Source organism: Cryptomeria japonica, chromosome 2 (assembly GCF_030272615.1).
Source record: "Cryptomeria japonica chromosome 2, Sugi_1.0, whole genome shotgun sequence".
In the NCBI taxonomy this organism is placed as follows: domain Eukaryota; kingdom Viridiplantae; phylum Streptophyta; class Pinopsida; order Cupressales; family Cupressaceae; genus Cryptomeria; species Cryptomeria japonica.
In genome coordinates, this window is record NC_081406.1 from 487,162,508 (window position 1) to 487,185,590 (window position 23,083).

Here is a 23,083-nt window from a genome sequence, read left to right on the forward strand (position 1 = left end):
TCTGAAAATAGATACCATCGACCGTTGGATGAATAAAGATCAACGAATTAGGGTGGATTTCAAGGAGAATGTGGGAAGTGAACAACTTTCTGAGAACTTTGCCCGAAAAAGTGACACGAGTATGGTGACGTGCCCGAAAACTGGCAGAAGTCATGGGACCCATGACAACTGACAACAAGTACCATTGTTTGTTGGATGAGCAAATATCAACGGTTTAGGGTGGATTTTGGCCCGAATGTGGGAAGTGAACACATTTGGGAGAACTTCGCCCGGAATTGAAACATTTTAAATTTAATTAAATATAATTAAGTCTATAAAGCACTTTTTTGGGTGGAAGTTTAAAATTATTAAACAGACTTCAAAAATAGACCCGTAAAGTCACAACAGGTACCTTGGGGTCCCTCGTCCATTGGATGAGCAAAGATCAATGTCTTAGGGTGGATTTCAGCCCGAATGTGGGAAGTGAACACATTTGGGAGAACTTCGCCCGGAATTGAACGTATTACATTTAATGTCCTCAGAATTTATACAACATGATTCATAATATCCTCAGAATTTATACTAAAGTAATGAATGTTTTGTCCTTCGACATCGAATAGTTATTAATAGTAATTAATAAAATTACAACATGATTCTAGATATTTTGCCCTTTAGGTGTTACTTTTCTACTTTTCAAAATTTTCAAAATAAGAGACTCGTAAATCATAATCATCTTTCATTTCATGGACAAACCTATAAATTGAGGGAGATTTAGAAACAACTAGTAGATTGAAGAATGCAAGTTGCAATAGAGACTGTCTGTGCCAATCTAGTGAAATAGAAATTTCAATTTCTGGGTAAAATCTAGAACACCTACATCTCGCCTTTTTTTCTTTTGGTAATATCATGGTCCAATTTGAGGGTTAGCATTTTTAGGTTTTTATCTAGCATTATTTTGAATTATTAACAATACTAGTGATGGTGAAAACGGGAAGCAGTAGTTCAACAAGAAGCCAAATGAAAAACAAAATGTACCTAACCGAACTAGTTAAAACACCAGGTTTCATTGATGAATACCATGATATTTATGACCTTGCTATCCATGGTGAAAAGAGTATCATAGATATTAGATATACATTGTCTAGTAACGCGGGAGATGCATCCAGGGCAAAATTTACTGTTTTCAACCCAATGTTACAACAAAAATCAAATAAAATTGCATCGTGGGATGTTGGATTGGGAAGCATGGTGTTACCTGAAGTATTCCCTTGCCCTGATTTCGTCATGGTCTGCACCAAAAATTATGATGAAGATAAAAAAGCAATTGTCAATAAAAATACAAAAGAGGAAATTATATCCATTAGCGAGGGAGAATTTGCTCATTTGTTGAACCTAGGATTTGAAACCCAAAAACTGAAACGTCCAAATTGACCTTGAAAAGATGGTAGGGAATTATGAGAGTCTTGATCCAAGTCGCAGAGATTCATTTGTCAAAGCTCTAATTAAGAGTGGTAGTGGTAGTGGTATTGTGTTGGATCAGAATCATAAGCCTCCTTATTATTCTAACATTTTTGTTCCATGGGTTGGGGAAGTGGGTGCAAGCCTTCTTGAAATGATTTATAATATCCATTGTGTAGGTCAGCCAGTAAGATATAATTTTATTGAGCATATTGTAAAATAAATGCAAAAGCAATTACTAATGATCAAAAAAGGTTCCTATAAGACATTTAGGTTCTCATCCTACTTGTGCTATCTCCTTCTATCCAAGTATCGTGCAATATTTGAGACCAACAAGCTTCAAATTGTGAGCTATAAGATTGATGAGAAGATTGGGAAGAGAACAGAGTGTCCAATTTATGATTGGACCCCAAAGATAAGGATGCATGATAACAGAAAGAACTACAACCATTTTGTAGACTTCTTTTTGGCACCAATGTATAATGAAATTACAAGCACTCCAATGCCTAGGTTGCTTGTGTCTTGTAGAGATTGCATTCAACTCGGAAGTCAAATAGAATTGGCTGACTGGTTCTTCATGGAAGAATTCACTGTGCTAAGGTTTTACAGATCGATAGTAAAACCATACAGACTTCCAATACATGTGACAAAGAGGGTATTTGCATTAGAGTATGTACGGAAATTGGAGAGCACATATAGGCACTTCCATGGTCAGCAAAAGAAGAGCATATTTCCTTGTTTGCCTTTCTCATGTGGAGGGTTCACATTTGAGAGAAAAGCATTCAATGTGGCACATGATTTTTTGACAGTTTTTAACTTTGGTGATGAGGGTCTCTGGCCGTATGATCCAATCGGTGTAGTTCAAGCAAGGCTTAAGAAAAATGGGAACTCTTTAGCGTTATGTCAACATGAAACAACTACTCAAACAACTACTACAATCTCTAAAATATTAGGTGCAGTCCATGAGGCAATGAAAGAAAAATATAGCAAAGGGGCAAGCATTGTGGAAAAAATGGGATTTGAAGGTGGTGGTCTGGGTCCCAGAGGAGAGGGCATTTGGTATCCACTTCAGGTACAAATTCCATCAGGGTCAAAATCAAAAGGTCCTTATAAACCAGTCATTGGACTTGATTCTTCAGATTCATCACTGATAGGTACTACTCATTACCCTCAAAATCCACCTACATTTGTTTCAGGTTCAAATCCACAACCACCACCACATCATGGTATTCCCATTGGTGGTGAATCAAGTGCCACTGCCACTGGTGGGGAATATGGGGATAGTATTCCTATTATTGTTTAGTCAAGTGTCGTTGTGATTGGTGATGTTGGCATGGGTACTACTACTGATACTAGTTGTCTTGGTGTTGGACAAGGGCAACAACAGAATATATCTTGCAAGAGGCCACTAGAGGTAGATACTCAATCTCATACTATTGAGAATCATATATCAAGTGCCACTGACACTACAAATCAATCATTTGTAGCTTCAGATCACACACCTCAAAAGACTATGAAAACTACACATGAAAGTGTCAGTGGGAATGGGACAACATTAGGAACTATTGTTGGTAATCCTGGTCAAGCATTAGTTAAAACCGCAAGAATAAGTGGAACTGGATCCTATGGTATTCCTATGTCACCTTTCAAACATTCAATTGCTTCAGCAAGCCCAGATTTTCAATTTCATGATTACTATGAAAAATATGAGCACACAACAAAAGAAAATAAAGAAAAAAAGAAATCATTTCATAGGGTTTCCGTGTCTAAAGTTGTAAACGAATAGCCTGCAAGGAACAGGGTATTTCCAACATATGACCCACAGAAAGATATGATGGAGTTCATGGTTGTTATGCCCTTAGCCCCATCTAAAGATAAAAATCCACCACACAGTTAGATAGATCCCTCTCAATTTCAAGTTAGCACCCTCCAAATGGATTTTTCCAAAGTACATAATGTGGACAAAATTAGTGTGTCAAAAAGGACTAACGAAGTGGTCTACACTTCACTGCTAAAGGTGGAGAGAGAAAAAAATAAACTGGAGAAACAAATAGAAAAGTTACAAGCAGACCTGGAAAACAAAAAAATCAAGGAGGAAAGTAGCAGATAGCAAGTGAAATGATTTACAGACAAGGATAAAAAATTTGGGCTCTACAGTAGAAATTGCAGAGCAGGAGAAGAAGGATGCAAAATTGAAGGACCTGATAGAAAAACTGGCTAAAAGCAGTAAAAAAATTGCTGAGGAAAAAGCCAGTTTTCAAAAATTATACAAAAGTTATGAGTCTATTGCTGCCAAAATGAGAAAATTACAGGACCTATTGGATCATGGGAAGGAAAAAGAAAAACATTTGCAAGATGAAGTAGAGGAAGAAAGAAAAAAATGTGCACAAATGAAAGAAAACCTGCACAATGCAAATGATAAAATAAAAACTTTGGAGGATAGATTGAAAGATAATATGAAAAATACAATGAAGTACATATAATAAAACATTTGGTGGCAAATAATGCAGAGGAGTGAGAAGTTGTGTGAATGGTTTCAATTGACTGAAAGTATGAGTCTAATTTTATAAAATCAAAGGGCACTATGAGAAGAGCATACATGTTTATTCAAAAGAGGAAATGGCAAAAAAGATTCTGAAAGTAGTCTACAGTTCCAGTGACAGCTACTTGGCATCCAAGGGAATTAAGAGCCACATTGATGCCACTATTAAGACATCATCTATCATTCAAAAATGCCAAAAGCTAAGAGAAACATCAGAAGTTATAGAAAGTTGTGGAAAAAAGATAGTAAAGATGCAAGAAAAGAAAAATAATTTGATTAAACTTGGTTTGCCTAAGCCTGTTGACACATCAAATAAATTTATTGGAGAAGAAGCTTACAAAAAAAACATGGAGATAAAAATGAAGTCTGATTTAGACTTGCTTCCAAAGGACACAACTCCCAAAAGCTTTTCTGGAATTCATCCAACAATTTACAACTCTAAATTCAGTATTGGATGAAACAGTGATTTCAAGTAAATATTCTAAATATGGAATGTTGATGAAGTTGGAGTTCACTTTCCATAGTTTACAAAATATTGACCTTCCATCAGATGAAGAGTGGAGCACCCTACAAAAACTAGCATAGAATTCTTAAAAATCATAGTATGCATTGCACAATTTTCTTCTTTTATTCTTAATTTCAAGGTTTAATGCTTTTTTTGTTTGCTATTTTGCTAATCCAGCCTATGAATCTATGATGCAATCGCTATTGCTATTTTGCTAATCCAGCCTATGAATCTATTTTATGAATAGGGAAAAAATAGCACTCGCTATTGCTATTTTGCTAATCCAGCCTATGAATCTATGATGCACACATTGCACAGTGAAAAACTTAAGCCAGTAAATTTGTATTCTCAAATTCTCCCTTGCTTTAACATTTATGCATTTCTCTATTTTTGATTAGTAGGTTTTAGGCACTGCTATTATCTATGTTTAATTTGTCATGGCATGAATTAATATTTAATTTTGTACTCTGTTTTTTGAATAGGAGACATCAAACATGTAGCATATGTTAAATTGCTAATACGGCCTATGATGGCCATATAAATCTATGCCGAGTTTGTGATTTTGATGTTTAGTGTTCACATGTTGCAAACTTGCAATTTGACCTGAAGTTGTTGTTGCTCCCTTGTTTCTATAAAAGGGTATTCAGGGTCATTTGCAATTTTGCAAAGGGTTCTAAAACTTTGTATTCACTTTTGCATGGACATTGGAGAATCACACATGAGTTGTTGTTGCTCTCTTATTTCTATAAAAGGGAATTCAGGGTCATTTCAAAGGGTTCTAAAACTTTGTATTCACTTTTGCAATTGGCATGGAGAATCACACAGATTGGTGTATTACTATTGAATGAATTGTATCATATGGTTCTGAAATGTATCACATAGATTTGAGACTCAAACATGTATAAATAAACAATAAACATCTCTGTATCAATAAACACATTATGTTTTTTTTTTAATTATGCTATTTTAAATTTGGAAATAGAAAGTTGAAAAATACAATTACAAATCAATATTAAATTCTAATTGCAAAAAGTAATATGCTTTTGTAATATGAATGATGAGATACAGTAATAAGATTAATAAATACCAATCTCTTACAGTTGCCATTCATCCTCATCAAATTCGGTGCTTTCTTGATTCTCATCTGTGGTTTCTTCACTCTGAGTCTGTGTCTGCATATCTTCGCTGAACTGCATCTCAATGCTACCAGTAGGTCCAATAGTCCCACTGGCACTTTGGTTTGAAGTGTTTCCAAAACCTCTTCTTTCACATTTGGACCTCCAGATTTGCAGTGCCCTACCGTAAGGAAAAGTGTGGACATCATACCTAGATGTATAGAGCCTCAAGTAATTTTCCAAATTTTTGTCTAGTTTGTTTCTTAGCTTTGATTTAGGAACCCCAAAGCACTGAAAAATCTCTCATCTTCCACCAAACCCAATATCTTGGTAAGACATAAATCAGCAAGCTTCACATATTCTGGCATTGAATCACGCAAGGTTGCGTTCTTAGCTATTTATTTCCAAAGTCTTGTTACTGATCCCTCTTTGCGGGGGTTCTCCATTTTGGCATATTGTTCTTTCATAGTGTATGCAAAATGAGATGATTGCTCTCGAAGATGAGCTTCATCTAATATTCCATTTATAGTTACTCCATTCAATTCTGTGGATATGCAAAATTGTTTTATCAAAGTCAGTAGCCTACTTAAAAAATTAGATGCACTATTGAGGCTCCAATAATGAGGAAACACAATAGACATGGCTTCGAGTAGGTTGTCAGGAGGGAATCTGCTTCTAATTTGTGAGGAAAGATCAGAAGTAGTTACAGTCTCAACAATCTTGTTGAAATCTTCTTTTTTAACTCTTGCTAGTTTCTTCCTGGGGCGCTTTCCTGGTTCCTCGGGCTCGACCGTGGCATAGAAGTGCATTGGTATCTCAACTCCCCGTACATTGGCACATACCTCCCCGTTTGCACTGATTTGTAAAAAGTTATTAGGATTGTTCAAATCTATGAGTGTCTTCCACTTAACAAATTTTTCATCAGATAATGTTGGTTGATTTTGATAGAGATTGTCAAGGGTCATGCATGTCATCTTATGCAGCATAGCATATTCTGCAATATACAGAGCTCTTTTTTGGGAAGCCTTCATAATAGTCCTCATTTCCTCTAGCATGGGTAGAAGAGCTGCTAAAGTTAAGAGTGTCTCTAAATTACTTAACCTCCCAAGAAGTTCAAGAAATTTCGGTTGATCTGATTCATTGCGAGTTGTGTGAAATAGTCCAATCAAGGATGGATATTCTGAAAACACTCGATGTGCTAGACCATCCAAAGAGATCCATCTGGTATCATTATCCTTGAGAAGCTTGTTCCCATCAGTTAATCCATTAGCAAAGTGTTGAAATTCCATAAATTTCTTGGGACTTCGACAGAAGTGTGAGTAGAGCTCTTTGATTAAAATTTCAATTTTTTTAACTGAAGCAAACTTGCTCACAATTCCAAAAGCTAGATTCATTCTGTGAGCCATGCAGTGAATTACAGTAATATGCGGTGCAAATGAAGTTTCAATCTTTGTACAAAGACTGTTCATGTGACCTTGCATTACTAAAGCTCCATCTAGTCCAACACAAACCAATTTTTTGGCTACCATCATGTCATCCATACCTCTATATTCAATTAAACTTCTCTTTACTAGTTGAAATAAATTTTCCTTTGTCGCACTCTCCTTCATTTTAGCAACAAATAGTAGATGAGTTTGGTGGGTATAATTCTCTATAGTATAAACATGCATGCATACCCATGAAGTATTGTCTACTGCCATAACTTCATCTAAAGAAAATTCAATGAATTTTGACTCTTATTTTTTCCTGTACATCTTCTTTTTCAACCTCAGCAAGACAACTTGCCCATTCCCATCCATTGTTTATTGACCAGTATCTATTAGGATAGTTAGGAACTTTCAAAAAGTGTAATAAACCACTAATTGATGGGAAATCTGTCATAGCACGCCCTCTGCTCAAAATATGAAAAACAACACTTAGTTGAACAACTTTTCCCAGATGTTCTATTTGCATTTCTTTTCCAAAAATAGCTTCAATAGAACCTTTAACTTTAGCAGGCTTCGTCTATAATTTCTCATGAAAATAATACTCTTTGGCATTCCTCACATGCTTACATTCCTCCTTTGTTTTCCATCTCATCACTGATTTTTCAACCCCATCTATCATTTGTTTTTCATAAACTTTACCCATATGCTTTTCTGTGGTGTCAAATTTTAGCTGCAACCTAATTTCCTTGTTATGTTTCCAAGTGCAAATCTTACACCTGCATTCTATTGGAGGATCACCTTCAATTGGAATCTCCACTAGTTCAATGAATGGATACTTTGATGCCCTATTAATTTGAAAATTCCTCACTAACATATCCCACTCCAATCCTTTTTTGATATGGATTTTCTTTTCCCCTTCCGTGCATTATCATCAATGGCATTATCACCCAAGTCGGTTATATCATTCCGGCTAACTTGGGTATTTACCAGGTAATCTTCTTCAAGATCATCCTGATCTAAGATATCAGGTTCGCCGTCGTCTTCAACATATGGTGCAAGTGGCAAATTTTGTACTTGTACTTGCGATGATGTACCTTCCTGATTTTCACCACAATCTTTTCCAATGCCAAAGTACGAAGACAACGTTCTGCTTTTTGTTGGCCTCTCCTAGCCTTCCCCACATTCAGGTTTCCTACCCCTCTTCCTATTCAACATCTCCAATGAAATAAAGGCTGCCAAAAAAATATCAATTTGTTGAAGAAGAAATAATATACTATAATGTATAATATACCACTTAAAAAATATGATCGCTCACCTTTAGGCTTTAGGTCACTAGTAGTCGCCAATGCAGTCAACAACAATGATTTTCCTTGGTCTGAAACTTTGCTATTGATCAGAATTCAGAGCCTAGAACCCACCAGATTGTTTTGAGATAGATCTGATCTTTGCATGTATTTAAATTTTATACCAATCCTTATATGGCGAATTCTGTGGGAATTTTATATGGTATAAAAATATTTGGCGAATCCCGCGTAACTATAACATGACTTATGTAATTTTTGAGGCGATTATAGGTCGTCCAAATATGACTTATATAATTTTTGAGGCAATTATAGGTCATCCAAATAATAGGCGAATACAATATAGTTGGCGAAAGTTGGGGTGAATGGAGACACACGTCGGCAAGACGTCGGGCAAATTGGGTCCCCCTGGCTAACAAATCTTCACATGCCTATAGGAAAATTAAGGTCATCTATTAAGGCAACCTTAGAGAGTGTAGGTGAAACAATTAAATTTACCGTGTGTCCACCATATATTGTATTGGTGAAATCGTTGCATAGAAACATTTAATTGCATAAAATATATGGCGATTGGGCCGTGACTTTGATGGAAATTGATAATATTCTGGCGACATGCCCCCCCCAGTCAGTACAAAATATTTGCCATTTCCGACATGGCCGACATGAAAAATTCACCATTGGTGAATATTTGCCACTAAAGTAATCTATGATTACATGTTGGCACATTCTATCAAATTGGTTGCTAAGTGTGACGCTAAATATGTGGTTAAATGAAACAAGCATACACATAGATGAGACAATAAAACATAAGTAGGAAGAAAATACAAGATCTAAATTAAAGATACAAACCCATAGCCTCCTTTCAAATGTCCCATCTTCCTCTATTCTTTAGGACCTTGTTTTTGAAGAATTGTTGGCTCTCAGTGAAGCAATGACCTCCAAAGTGGCAACTCAAGAGCTGGGTAGCTACTTCATGATTGATTGTGTAAATTGTATGAAATGCATGATGATTGATGAATGATTTAGCTAGAATGATCTATTCAAGCTACATGATTGATAAAATGAAACTAGATTAATATGAAAATGAACTATGATTAGTCTAATTAACAAGTAATCCTAGATGATATGATGTATAATCCGTATCATAACAATGCAAAAAATAGGAATGCAAGGGATCCTTATTGCTCCAAAATGAGGGGTATTTATAGGAATTCCAAGGCCAAAGCTGAGGTGGTAGGAATCGACAGTCCAGATTTGATCTGAAGATATCAAGGGTCAAGAATGAGGAAGTTGGAGAAGAGGTTGGAGGAAGGGAAACTTGTCATCTCTATGGTGACAAGTGTCAAGGAGCCTTTCTCATAAGAGGGAAAGTGTCCAAGGGAGGAGACATGTGGTAAAAGTGCCATGTGTCTCAGGGGGAGAATATCCAACCCATAAGAGGTTAGGATAAAAGAGGTTAGGATGTGCAAGAGGATAGGGTTAGTTAGACCCTAGGATTAGATAGAATGGGTTAGGTTAGGGGATGGTTAGGTTAGGTGGTTAAAAGTTAGGAGCCATGTGCTCATTTGAATTGAAAAATTCAAATATTTAAAAAAGATAATTAATCTCACATATCATGATTTGATTTGTTTTAACTAATTATGAGATTAGAAGAATGAATTTTAATGGGGGGAGGATTAATTAATTTAGATTAATTAATCATAGGGGATTGTGAAATGAACTATATAAATCAATCATGTAGATTTATTTACTAGGAGATGAATAGAGAAATTAATCAAATTGCTTGTGAATTCAATTAATTGGGAAGGGGGATTAATTAAATAACTGCTTATTTAATTAACTATCTTCAGACCATTTTTAGGTGTATACATTTTGCCCCTCTTTGTAGCAATGTGTGACGATGCATTGGTTCAAAGAAAACTCGATTGATGATGTTGCTGATATTGATTTAGATAGGATGCGTATTCGGTCTTGATTTTGATGTGGATTCGGTTTCAATATGATGATACTGATTCGATTTGAGATGATAAATCTTGATATGATGCGGATTTGATGTGGTTTCGATTTTGAGATGATAAATCTCGATATGATGCCCCAGCTGCTGACTGATAGATTTGGATGCGAGGATGCCCCCTCAAGAGATGAATCGGATAATTTTTCAATGTTTTTGAATTTTTCGCGATTTTTAAATATTTTTGATAGTTTTGAATTTTTTACGTTTTTTAGATTTTGAATGATGTTTCGATTTTTAGATATTTTCAGAGTTAATCCGATTCATTTACCGATAAGAAATTTGAAAACACTACCCTGCCAGGCTGATTAGTTGATTAAATGATTGAAAATATGTGGAATAAAATTCTCACCAAAATGCCCCACTTTTGAGTTTAAAAAGGTGAATTCATTTTACCACTCTTCATCTATGCACTTGAGTTGTTTGAAAAAATTGCTCTGGAGGAAGGAATGACGATCTCGTACCAGTAGCACAGGTTTGAGCGAGTTCGGTGACATGAACGTCCTCTGATCTACGGTCCACTGGTATGTACTCTAAGAAAACCCATCTTTGTTAAATATTTTTTGCTTGATTTTTGTTAAATTTAGTTAGTTTTAGAACAAATCATTTTTTATCATTTTCGCCATGTGGGTTTTAAATTTTTTTATGTTTTTGAGATGGGTTTTTCGAGCTTTAAAATGGGTTTTTGAAAAAATAAAAAATGTCGCATTTGACAATGAGTTTTTGGGTGACTTTAAAAATTTTAAATTTTAAAAATATTTCGCAATTTAAACAAAAAAAATTAAATTTTGACATTTGCATTTTTTTTTTTTGGGGGGGGGGGGGGAGTGGGGTGGTAGAGGGGAATTGCCCTAGCGGCACCACCATAGGCATTGCGGACATTACCGCCACCTACGTGATGTTGCCCAATTTTTATTTTTTATTTTTTTTTGAAAATTTTCCAATTTTTTATTTTTTGAAAGTGTCGATTTTTAAATTGTTTTCATTTTAAAAAATTTCTACTTTTTTGGTTTGTTTTGTTTTGCATGATTTTCACGAGATTTTGTGCAATTTTTGACATGATTTTTTTGATTTTTTATTATTGAGTTGATTTTTTTATTTTTGATGAATTGATTTTATTTTTTTGCCATTTATGACTTGATTTTTTGATTTTTGACAAAATGATTTGATTTTTGATTTTTGATGAATTGACGAATTGATTAGTTGAGTTTTTTATTGCAATTGGATTTTTGATGAATTTGGATGATCTAATTTAATTTTTGAATGATTGATTTTGATGATTTTGATAAAAAATTTGTTGCTCCTCTCAACCCCAAATGTCACGATTTTTGATAAAGATGTTGGAATGCTATCAATTTGCTTTGATTTTTTATTTCTATAGGGTAAGATAGATTTGATTAGCTATCTAATTGATAAAATTAGATACTCCTGATTGATGAAATTTCATGATTAGTTCTGATTATCTAGATTTACGTGCAAGATGAGATAGGATTGATAATGACCTCATGATAGATGAGCGTCACTGATAGGGGCTCAACTAGATTTGATAGAAATCTGAAGTGAGCAAGATAGACTAATAGATGGATTGATTTGATAGATAGATAAATAAAGATACTGATATGATGATCTGATTTGATTTGCATGAGTACTTTAGTGTTCTCCAGTCTCGGGAGTGCTTCCCGAAGATATGGTTGTTGATACCCCACCTTAGCCAGGCAAAGCGAGACCACATTGATAGATGTAGTTTATCTTCCCTTCTTGACATGCCCCGACCTTTGATTAATAGGAGATTATTGATAGCCTTAGCAGAGAATTGGCATAGTGAGCACAATACTTTTCACTTACCGACTGGTGAGATGATAGTGACACCTGAGGATGTATATCGGATACTACACATCCCTGTGATGGGCGAGCTAGTGTATTATGATCTTAGTGAGAAGGGTGGGACAAATGCACTTTGCAGAGTGTTTGATGATGATAAGATTGATGGATATTACTGGCAATATGGAGGAATTGATTATGTGTTGCATTGATGTTTTGTCATTGATGTCAACACGAGCTATTATGGTTGGTTACTGACAAACAGGTTTGTTGGCATTACAGTAAGAAAGATTGTTGGCATTTCAATATCAAGAGATTGTTGATATTCATGAAGGATATTGAGAAGGTTGTTGGAGATTATTGATATAACTGAAGAAGGATGATAACTATCTTTATAACATTATTTTATCATTGATGTCAAGAGATTGATTATCTGATTTAGTATGATGTTGCCATATCTTGAGAAGATTGATTAAGAGAGAATTAAGATGTCGGTAAGGGACACAGAAAGAATATGATGAATAAGAGGAGGAATAAGTTAATCAATGGGCAACTATTACCGAGTTAGACAATGATGAGATCATTATATTTAGATTATTTTTATATCTTACATATGTTGTTGATTGTAAGGTTAATACTATACTATGTCACTAAGCAAAGAACCTAGTCAGTAAACCCTAAGGAACCAAGTCAGTAAACCCTAAGGTTATCGATATCGGTTAATGAAGGCGGAATGTCTATAGAGTAAAGTTTAGTATTTACCAAGTTGCAACCGAGGTATGACAGTGCGCATTGGATGGATAAAAGCATTATTTAATGAAGGACAATGATTAGCTAGAGATGTATAAATGATTGGTATGTTGTGCATGAAGTTTGTTAAGGATCTATGGCAAAGAAAAATGGACAAGAAGATCTACAACGTAGATTGAACTGTATTAACCTTGTGCAAGTTCCAAGAAAGGACTACAAGTCCTGAGGCAAGGTAAAACGTTTTCATATCAGAAGGATACATTGAACCTAGTCAAGTTTGAAGATCTGATGGCTAAGATTGATCATGGGAAATGTGATCAAGGAGATTACGTGGTTAGCAATTATTTATAAATAAGGAATTGTTGATAAACAATGTATGCGGGCAAGTGTAAGCATAGGGATGCTACATAGTGATTACCGAGCACAGAAGCTTGAAGACCTGTTTGAATAATAGAGTAGAGAGCCCAGTAGAGGGACAAGATAAGTCTTATGACTAGATTGTTTTGAGAAAATAAGAATCTTCTTTATCATTTCAGATGTGAAGTTGCAGATAGATTTTATTACTATTATTTTGTAAGTGACAGAAAATCTCTTAATCAAGTGGACTTAACAGTCTTATTTGTAAACCCTCTAGCAAGGTAACATTCTAGTTGAGTGTTTGAAATCCTTTAACAAGGTCACTTCTAACAAAGTGAAGATCCTAACAGATCTGAGGGAAATCCCTTAACCGGGTCACATCTAGCAATGTGTTTGTAATCTTTAACAAGATTTGCTTTTAACCGAGCATACTCTAGAAGAGTATATTTCTTAGTGGGTCTGAAATCTCATAGTGGTTTTTCCCTATTTGGGTTTCCACGTTAAATCTGGTGTTATGAGTGTTATGATGATTATGTGTTTATGAGTTTGCATGTTTAGCAGTTTTGGTTATATTGCTGAAGTATAAGTTACCGAGGTTGAATTTGTTGATTTTATGGAAGATTAGTTTGTATGATTCACCCCCCCCCTCTCATCTTGTTAGCTATTGGAATTAGTACTTTACATTAAGTATCAGAACTATCAATTGGTATCAGAGCTTTGGACTTCAAAGAAAAGTTTAAAGGTACTTGAGACAAAGATCCGAAGATGTATAAAAGGGGTGCACCGAAGTTGAACAAGTCAAGTTTCTCCACATGGCAGAAAAGGATGAAGCTACATTTATCAGGAATTGGAGAATATGCAACATATTATCTGGAGAATGATTACATTTCACCAAGCACCAACCCTATGACCTTGACAGAGATAAAGGCAAAGCAAGAACATATTCAAGCTATGATTGAAATAACATCAGCATTGACCGACTCAGAGTTTAATGATCTAGAAGGTTGTAATGATGCAAAAGCAATATGGACTAAGCTCATATCTGTGTATGGAGGCGATGAACATGTTCAAAGAGCAAAAGTAGATAGTCTAAGAGGACAACTTGAATCCATGAGAATGAATCAAGGTGAGAACATAACCCAATATAGTACAAGACTAAAGGAGACTGTCAATCAAATTAAAGGAGCAGGTGGAACTATTGAAGAAAAGGATATAACAAGTAAGTTGTTGAGAACCCTTCTACCAGCTTATGCTATTCGAGTCTCTACAATCAATGAATTGAGGTCTGTACCTAACATGCTAGTTTCTTTGGATGCTACTATTGGTAAGCTACATGCATAAGTAATTTTGATAACAGTGGGTCTTCGGTAAATAAAGTAGAATCTGCATTTAGTTCTTTTCATATTGGTGAATCTGATGATTACAATGATAGAATGAGTAAGTACTCTAAAGGGAATCACAGTGGAGCAAGTGAAATATTTCGTAGGAACATGGAAGAAGTGCACAAACTGTATGAAGAAATCAAGAAGCAAGAAGAGTTTGAAGCATTATTAACAAGAAGGTTACCGAGAGGCAAAGGTAAGTATAAAGGGAAGCTACCTTTAAAATGTTTCAATTGTGATAAAATAGGACATATGGCTTCTAACTATCCTGACAAGGAATCTAGTGAAAAGAGAGAATACTGAGATAACAGGTAGAAAGACAACCAATACAGAGGACACGGAGACTTCAGAAGGAGAGATAGAAAGACATGTCTAGTAGCTGATAAGGAATCCAATGATGACAAATTTGATGAAACTGATACTAAGGAAGTTGTTTATGTGGCTATTAAGGATGGATCTGATGAAGAAAGGTATGAAGAAAAAGCCCTAATATCTCACATAAATAATAATGATTCTTGGATCATAGATAGTGGATGCTCACATAATATAATAGGTGATAAACACAAGTTTATTAAATTAAAAGACTATGATGGAGGCTATGTAAGATTTGGTAATGATGCACCATGTTCGGTGAAAGGTAAAGGATCTATAACACTTCTTGACAATGCTAAATGTGATGATGTATACTGGGTTGAAGGATTGAAATACAATCTGTTGAGTGTAGCACAACTAAACAATACAAGATACCGAATAGAATTTCTGAAAGGAATTGTCAAAGTTCATGACAAGCATGGAAAGGTAGCTGCTACTGGGACACAAATAAAAAGGTAATACATTTCATCTTGACTCAACTCGGAACAAGTGTATTTATGCAAAGATAGATGATACCTAGTTATGGCATAAAAGGTTTTGTCATGTAAATTTTGATAATCTGATCAAAATAAGTAAGAAGCACTGAGTAAGAGGTCTATCGAGTCTGGAAAAACCTAAGAATACTATGTGTCAAGGATGCCAAATGGGTAAGATGACAAGATCAAGCTTTACAAGTAAGTCCTACACTTCTAAAGGAATTTTAGATCTAGTACACACTGATCTTTGTGGTCCCATGAAAGTTCAAAGTTATTATGGTGATAAGTATTTCATATTATTTGTGGATGATTACTCAAGGATGATGTCAGTCATGTTTTTAAAAGAAAAATCAGAAGCTTTTCAAATGTTTAAATGGTACAAAGAAAGAGTTGAAAATGAAACAGGAAGACAACTGAAATGTATTAGATCTGATAGAGGAGGAGAGTTCACGTCTGATGAATTTAACTTATTCTGAAATGATCATGGTATAAAGAGGCAAGTATCTACACCGAGAACACCTCAACAAAATGGGATAGCCGAGAGAAGAAACAGATCAATTGTGAATTGTGCCAAAACCCTGATGATAGAAAAGAGGGTACCTCAAACATTTTGGAGAGAAGCAATCAGCACTGCAGTTTACACCCTGAACCGAGTTCAATTGAAGAAAGGAACTATGAAGACACCATATGAGATCTAGTATGACAAGAAACCTAATGTAAGTTATTTTAAAATATTTGGAAGTAGATTCTATGTTCACAAAGATGACAGAAATGGAAAGTTTGATCAGAAAAGTGAAGAAGGAACATTTCTTGGTTATTCTTCTAGAAGTAAAGTATTTAAATGTCTGATCAAATCATCTAACAAAATAGTAGAAAGTGCAAATGTGAAAATTGATGAATTTGCAAAAAGAAATGATGAAGGAAATTCCAAAGAACCAGAAGATTATGAAGAATTTGTTTATGTTCAACCGAGAAGTCCTAGAGAGAAAATTGTTGAAGAAAATGAAGATAATGTCTAGTTACTGAGTGATGAAGAAGATCATACAGAACCTACTGAGCCTATATTAGCCAAATATGTCAGAATACATCATGCATCAAGTCAGATTATAGGAGATAAGGATGATCCAGTGATGACAAGGAACAAACTGAGACAGAACACATGTCTAATATCTGAATTTGAACCGAGAATAGTGAAAGAGGCATTTAACAATGAAGATTGGGTAAATGCTATGACAGAAGAGATTGATCAAATCAAGAAGAATGACACATGGACACTGATCCCAAGACCAAAGGACAAAAATGTAATTGATATTGTGGATTTTTAGAAACAAGCTAAATGAGAAAGGTGAGGTCATTCACAACAAAGCAAGACTAGTTTGCAAAGGTTATGCTCAAGAAGAAGGAATAGATTATGTTGAGACTTTTGCACCTATGGCTAGACTTGAGGGAGTAAGAACATTGTTGGCATATGTTGCTTTCAAAAATTTCAAGGTATATCAAATGGATGTTAAATCTACATTTTTGAATGGTATACTAGAAGAAGAAGTTTATATTGAACAACCTAAAGGATTTGTTGAAGACAAGAGTAAAGATCAGGTATGCAAACTGAACAAAGCTTTATATGGTCTGAAACAAGCACTTAGAGCATGGTATGAAAGATTGCACTCTTACTTAATCAAGATTAGTTTTATAAGGACAAGTGAAAACAACAATATGTACATGAAGAATGATGAGGACAATGGAATACTGATCTCATCCATATTTGTTGATGACATTATATTTTGTGGAAATGACTCTTTATGCAAGAACTTTGGAAATGAAATGTGCAAAGAATTTGAGATGTCACTAATCGATGAGATAAAGTATTTTATAGGTTTACAGATACTACAAATGAAAGATGAGATATTCATTACTCAATCCAAGTACATAAAGGAAATCTTGAAGAAATTTGGAATGGAGGATTCTAAACCAGTAAGTACTCCTATGACTACTAACTATAAATTATCAAAGAATGATGAATCTGCATCTATTGATGAGACACTTTACCAATCTATGATTGGAAAATTACAATATGTTGTGCATAGTAGACCGGATATAGCACATGCAGTAGGTATTGTAGCAAGATTCTCTGCAGATCCCAAGGAAACACATATGACAAGAATCAAGAGAAATTTTAGATACCTGAGAGGCACTAAAGATTATGGCTTAGTATATGAAAAGAGGAATAATTTTGATTTAAAATTTTATACTGATGCTAATTGGGTAGACAACATAGATGACAGGAAAAGAACGAGTGGTGGAGCTTTCTTTTTAGGAGAAAGACTAGTGAGTTGGCTTAGAAAGAAACAAGGATGTCTCTCATAGTCAACAGCAGAAGCTGAATATGTTGCTCCAGTATTGAATTGTACCAATATAGCATGGATCAAACAACTGTTGGAAGGTATAAATGAGAAAGTTACCAAGCCAGTAACTATATTCTGTGATAATACTAGTGCCATTAACATTTCAAAGAATCCAGTAATGCACTCTAAGACAAAGCATATATCTATAAAGTATCATTATCTCAGAGAAGAAGTTCAAGAGAAGAAAGTTGTGCTAGAATATATCAGTTCAAAGGAGCCATTAGCAGACATCTTCACAAAGCCATTGCCAAGGGACACTTTTGAGTATCTTAGAAGTAAGTTAGGGGTCCTACCCATATCTTCTACTCACTGACCAAGTTCAGTGAAAGCATCAATTCGATGAATCTACAAAATATTATGTATGGATTGATGTTGATTTACGCACTTTAGAAGGTTTTCTAAAGGTGTGCAGGAAAAAGTGAATAGAGACAAGTTGCTCTGACTGAGACTGAGATGATACACAACAAGGAAAATCACTTCACAGAGGAAGAAATCATGATTTAGTTCTTTTACTTTTTGGCATTGTTGTCAAAAGGGGAGAAGACTAAATGGTTGACTAAACGATAAAGCCCTGAATGATGAAAATACCAAAAGATTAAGGACAAGGGGAGAAGATTGAAAAGGGAGAAGACTTCAGAAGATTTTAACAGCTCAAGGATAACAGGAGAAGTCTAATAGCAATCTGAATCTGAATCAATTTGAATATCTTGTTGGTATTACCATTTAATTGTTGGTTTTGCCATCAATGCCAAAGGGGGAGATTGTTGGCATTACAGTAAGAAAGATTGTTGGCATTTCAATATCAGGAGATTGTTGATATTCATGAAGGATATTGAGAAGGTTGTTGGAGATTATTGATATAACTGAAGAAGGATGATAACTATCTTTATAACATTATTTTATCATTGATGTCAAGAGATTGATTATTTGATTCAGTACGATGTTGCCATATCTTGAGAAGATTGATTAAGAGAGAATTAAGATATCGGTAAAGGACACAAAAAGAATATGATGAATAAGAGGAGGAATAAGTTATTCAATGGGCAACTATTACCGAGTTAGACAATGATGAGATCATGATGTTTAGATTGTTTTTATATCTTACATATGTTGTTGATTGTAAGGTTAATACTATACTATGTCACTGAGCAAAGAACCTAGTCAGTAAACCCTAAGGAACCTAGTCGATAAACCCTAAGGTTATCGATATCGGTTAATGAAGGCGGAATGTCTACAGAGTAAAGTTTAGTATTTACCAAGTTGCAACCGAGGTATGACAGTGCACATTGGATGGATAAAAGAATTATTTAATGAAGGACAATGATTAGCTGGAGATGTATAAATGATTGGTATGTTGTGCATGAAGTTTGTTAAGGATCTACGGCAAAGGAAAATCGACAGGAAGATCTACAGTGTAGATTGAACTGCATTAACCTTGTGCAAGTTCCAAGAAAGGACTACAAGTCCCGAGGCAAGGTAAAACATTTTCAGATCAGAAGGATACATTGAGCCTAGTCAAGTTTGAAGATCTGATGGCTAAGATTGATCATGGGAAATGTGATCAAGGAGATTACGTGGTTAGCAATTGTTTATAAATAAGGAATTGTTGATAAACAATGTATGCGGGCAAGTGTAAGCACAGGGATGCTACATAGTGATTACCGAGCATAGAAGTTTGAAGACCTGTTTGAATAATAGAGTAGAGAGCCCAACAGAGGGACAAGATAAGTCTTATGACTAGATTGTTTTGAGCAAATAAGAATCTTCTCTAGCATTTCAGATGTGAAGTTGCAGATAGATTTTATTACTGTTATTTTGTAAGTGACAGAAAATCTCTTAACCGAGTGGACTTAACAGTCTTATTTGTAAACCCTCTAGCAAGGTAACATTCTAGTTGAGTGTTTGAAATCCTTTAACAAGGTCACTTCTAACAAAGTGGAGATCCTAACAGATCTGAGGGAAATCCCTTAACTGGGTCACATCTAGCAATGTTTTTGTAATCTTTAACAGGATTTGCTTTTAACCGAGCATACTCTAGAAGAGTATATTTCTTAGTGGGTCCAAAATCGCACAGTGGTTTTTCCCTATTTGGGTTTCCACATTAAATCTGGTGTTATGAGTGCTATGATGATTATGTGTTTATGAGTTTGCATGTTTAGCAGTTTTGGTTATATTGCTGAAGTATAAGTTACCGAGGTTGAATCTGTTGATTTTATGGAAGATTAAGTTTGTATGATTCATCCCCCCCTCTCATCTTGTTAGCTATTGGCATCAGTACTTTACATTAAGTATCAGAACTATCAAGGTTTTGGATATTGGCAGAAGATCTTGTGTTACCAGTAAGGGTTCAAGGTTTTACTGGGAGAGCTTTCACTGAGAAACTTTGACAAAATACAAGTGGTGTTGGTGCGGCTTCAAGATGAAATTTAAGATGCAGAAGGCGATCCTTGATCGTGCCTCAACTGATAGGAGACATCACTTTGGCGTGGTGGACCCAGATTAGGTTCAATACCTATCTAGGTTATGGACCGGTATCATGTTAACATGTTCTCTACATGTTACCGGGGTGTTTTATGGATTGGTTAATGTTGTTTTGGTCTTAAGATGACATGTCATATCATTGTAATATGAATGTATGTAATGATCTTATTGTAATATCTTTTAGGTGGCCAACCGAATTGGTTTAGGCCTCAGGGTTTGTATAAATTGAAGTAAGATCTCATTGTAGATCATGGATATGGGAATGAAATATATGGTCATGGTCATGGAATGAAATATCATATACAAAGAAGATCTGGTCAATCATAGGTGATCGAATTGGGTTTAAGTAAGAGGTCAAAGGCCTCTAGTATTGAGCTTAATTGGGACTGTAATTAGGCATGGTAGATGCTATCTCTGGCAGTTCATTCTTTTGGATTGTTGTCCAATTATTTTGAGGTGGTTATAACCTCTTTGTAGTCTATGAAACTCCTTTGTAATGAGCAGTGCGCTCTAGGCAGTGTGCCTTCCTGCATGTGCAGGCCCCTTATTGTATCACATACTTTCTACAGAAGTATCATCTGACTGTGGGTAGGCTTCCCACCATGGTTTTTCCCTTTACTGTCTTTTCCACGTACAAATCATGGTGTTATGTGGTATGGTTTTATTGTGTTAATTCTCAATTTCATTCTTAAGTTTTATTGCTTATCTGTATCTATTTGTGCTATTTTGGTATTCAATGTTTATGTGCTCTGGTTAAAGGTTATAAAGTGGATTGATTAATATAATGTGTTGACTACTGATTCACCCCCCCCCCCCTCTCAGTTGTCCACTGTTTATCCTAACAATTGGTATCAGAGCTTTGGTCCTCTTTTGGAGAAGCTTAACCACTTGAGGTAGATCCTATGGCAACTAATCCACCGACAACTATTTTTCAGAAGAGAAATCCCTAAGCTTGATGGAACAAATTATTGGATATGAAAATTTTGAATAGAGACTCATCTTAGATGTCTTGGCAAGGATATTTGGGAGATCACTGAGAAAGGATATACACCTTATGATCTAGCATCTGACAATCTTGCTCCTACAGACCTGGACAAGAATATTGAAAATGATTGCGAAGCTAGAGAAGCTGGTGCAGGAGCACCTAGGACTTAGGCTAATAGTCCTTCTTCAGTTTTGGCTTGTACTGACCTTAGCCAAGTCATATTTCCAATAAGGACTCCAAGAGGGTCCAATGTGTGTGATTAGAGTCTAGGTTGAGTCAAGTGTATGCCTAGTCTAATTGGTTTCTTTCTAGGTTTGTACTTTGTTGGTTGTTCTTGGTTTGAGTAGTCAATGATGCCTTCTAGATGGTCAAAAGAGGCATAGTCTAGTTAAAGCATTAGAGGATTTAAAAAAAGCCTTAGAAATATTGAAAAGTAAGTTAGTAATGATTTATAATAGGTTGCCTAAGTTAGAAAGGCAAGATGTGGAAAATTGTAAAAGTTGTCATGACAACTTTTTAAGTTGTCATGACAATTTGGTCCTAAAAGGAGCTTAGTGGTGGAGTTAGGGTTCTAACATTGACCTAAGATGCCTCCATACATGGGGAATATTATTTAAACCCTCTCTTGTATGGATACCAAGGTTGGAAGAATTGATTATTGTGAATGACAATCGAAAAGCACTCATTTTTCAGACTGTTATTACTGTTTTGGTCTTATTTTGCATTGAATGTGAATAAAAATGGACTAAATCCATTGATAAAAACTTGGATTATTGTTATTTGGTGTTTTATAGTGTCATATAGTCTTTTTCATGCTTTGTACATAGGTTTTGTTAGTTCTTTTACTGTTTTGTTTTCAAATAGCCAGTTTTGGCTTGTAAATAGTATACCACTGAAAAATGGTTTCCCCATAAAATCCCACTATTCTACCATCACAACCTATTGGTACATGGTAGGGAACCCAATTCTCATTGTAAATATGTAGAGAGGAGTTATGGAAGTGAAGGTTACTGTTGTTTCCACCTTGCTCTAGGCGAGTCCTGTTGCAACCCGGCTAGGAAAGACAAGGTGAAGAAATGACAAAAGATTGCAGGGGGTGAAACCAAAACCTTAACCTAAGAATTTGAAATTATTTATTAGGTCCATATAGAGTTGCAGATGAAAGGAGAAGCTTTTAAAAATCCATTTGATTCCCTTTTCACAAAGTTGGACAGTCACAGTCCTAAAAGCCATTGAAACCCTAGCAAAACCTCATTTTTGGGTTAGGGCATTGTACGGACACTTGGGGGTCTAAAACCAACTAAATCTCTTAGGGTTAAATGAGTGATTGAAGAATCATAAAAATATTTGTAGGGTCTTTTAGACTGTATGACCATAAATCCCTAAAAACCCGGATCGGGAGGCCTAATTGGGGCTCTTTCCTAGTAGCCCTCTTTTTGAGCATTTCCTTGAAATCGGTAAGGAAGGTGAGTTTGGAAATAAAACAAATGGACATTTTTGGCCAAATTTCATGTTGAATGAACACCTCCACACCTATACAAAATAAATGACATCATTGGGGGTGAGAGTGACAAAATGTCGGTTTGAAGGATTGAGAACTAGTGAAGAGCATTGAATTGGTAGAGTTCCTAGTGAAGACACTTGTTGAATGTCAGCTTAAGGTGGAAAAAGAAATAGTCCTAGCAGATTTTGAGAAGGACTAGGAGGTCTTGAAGCATA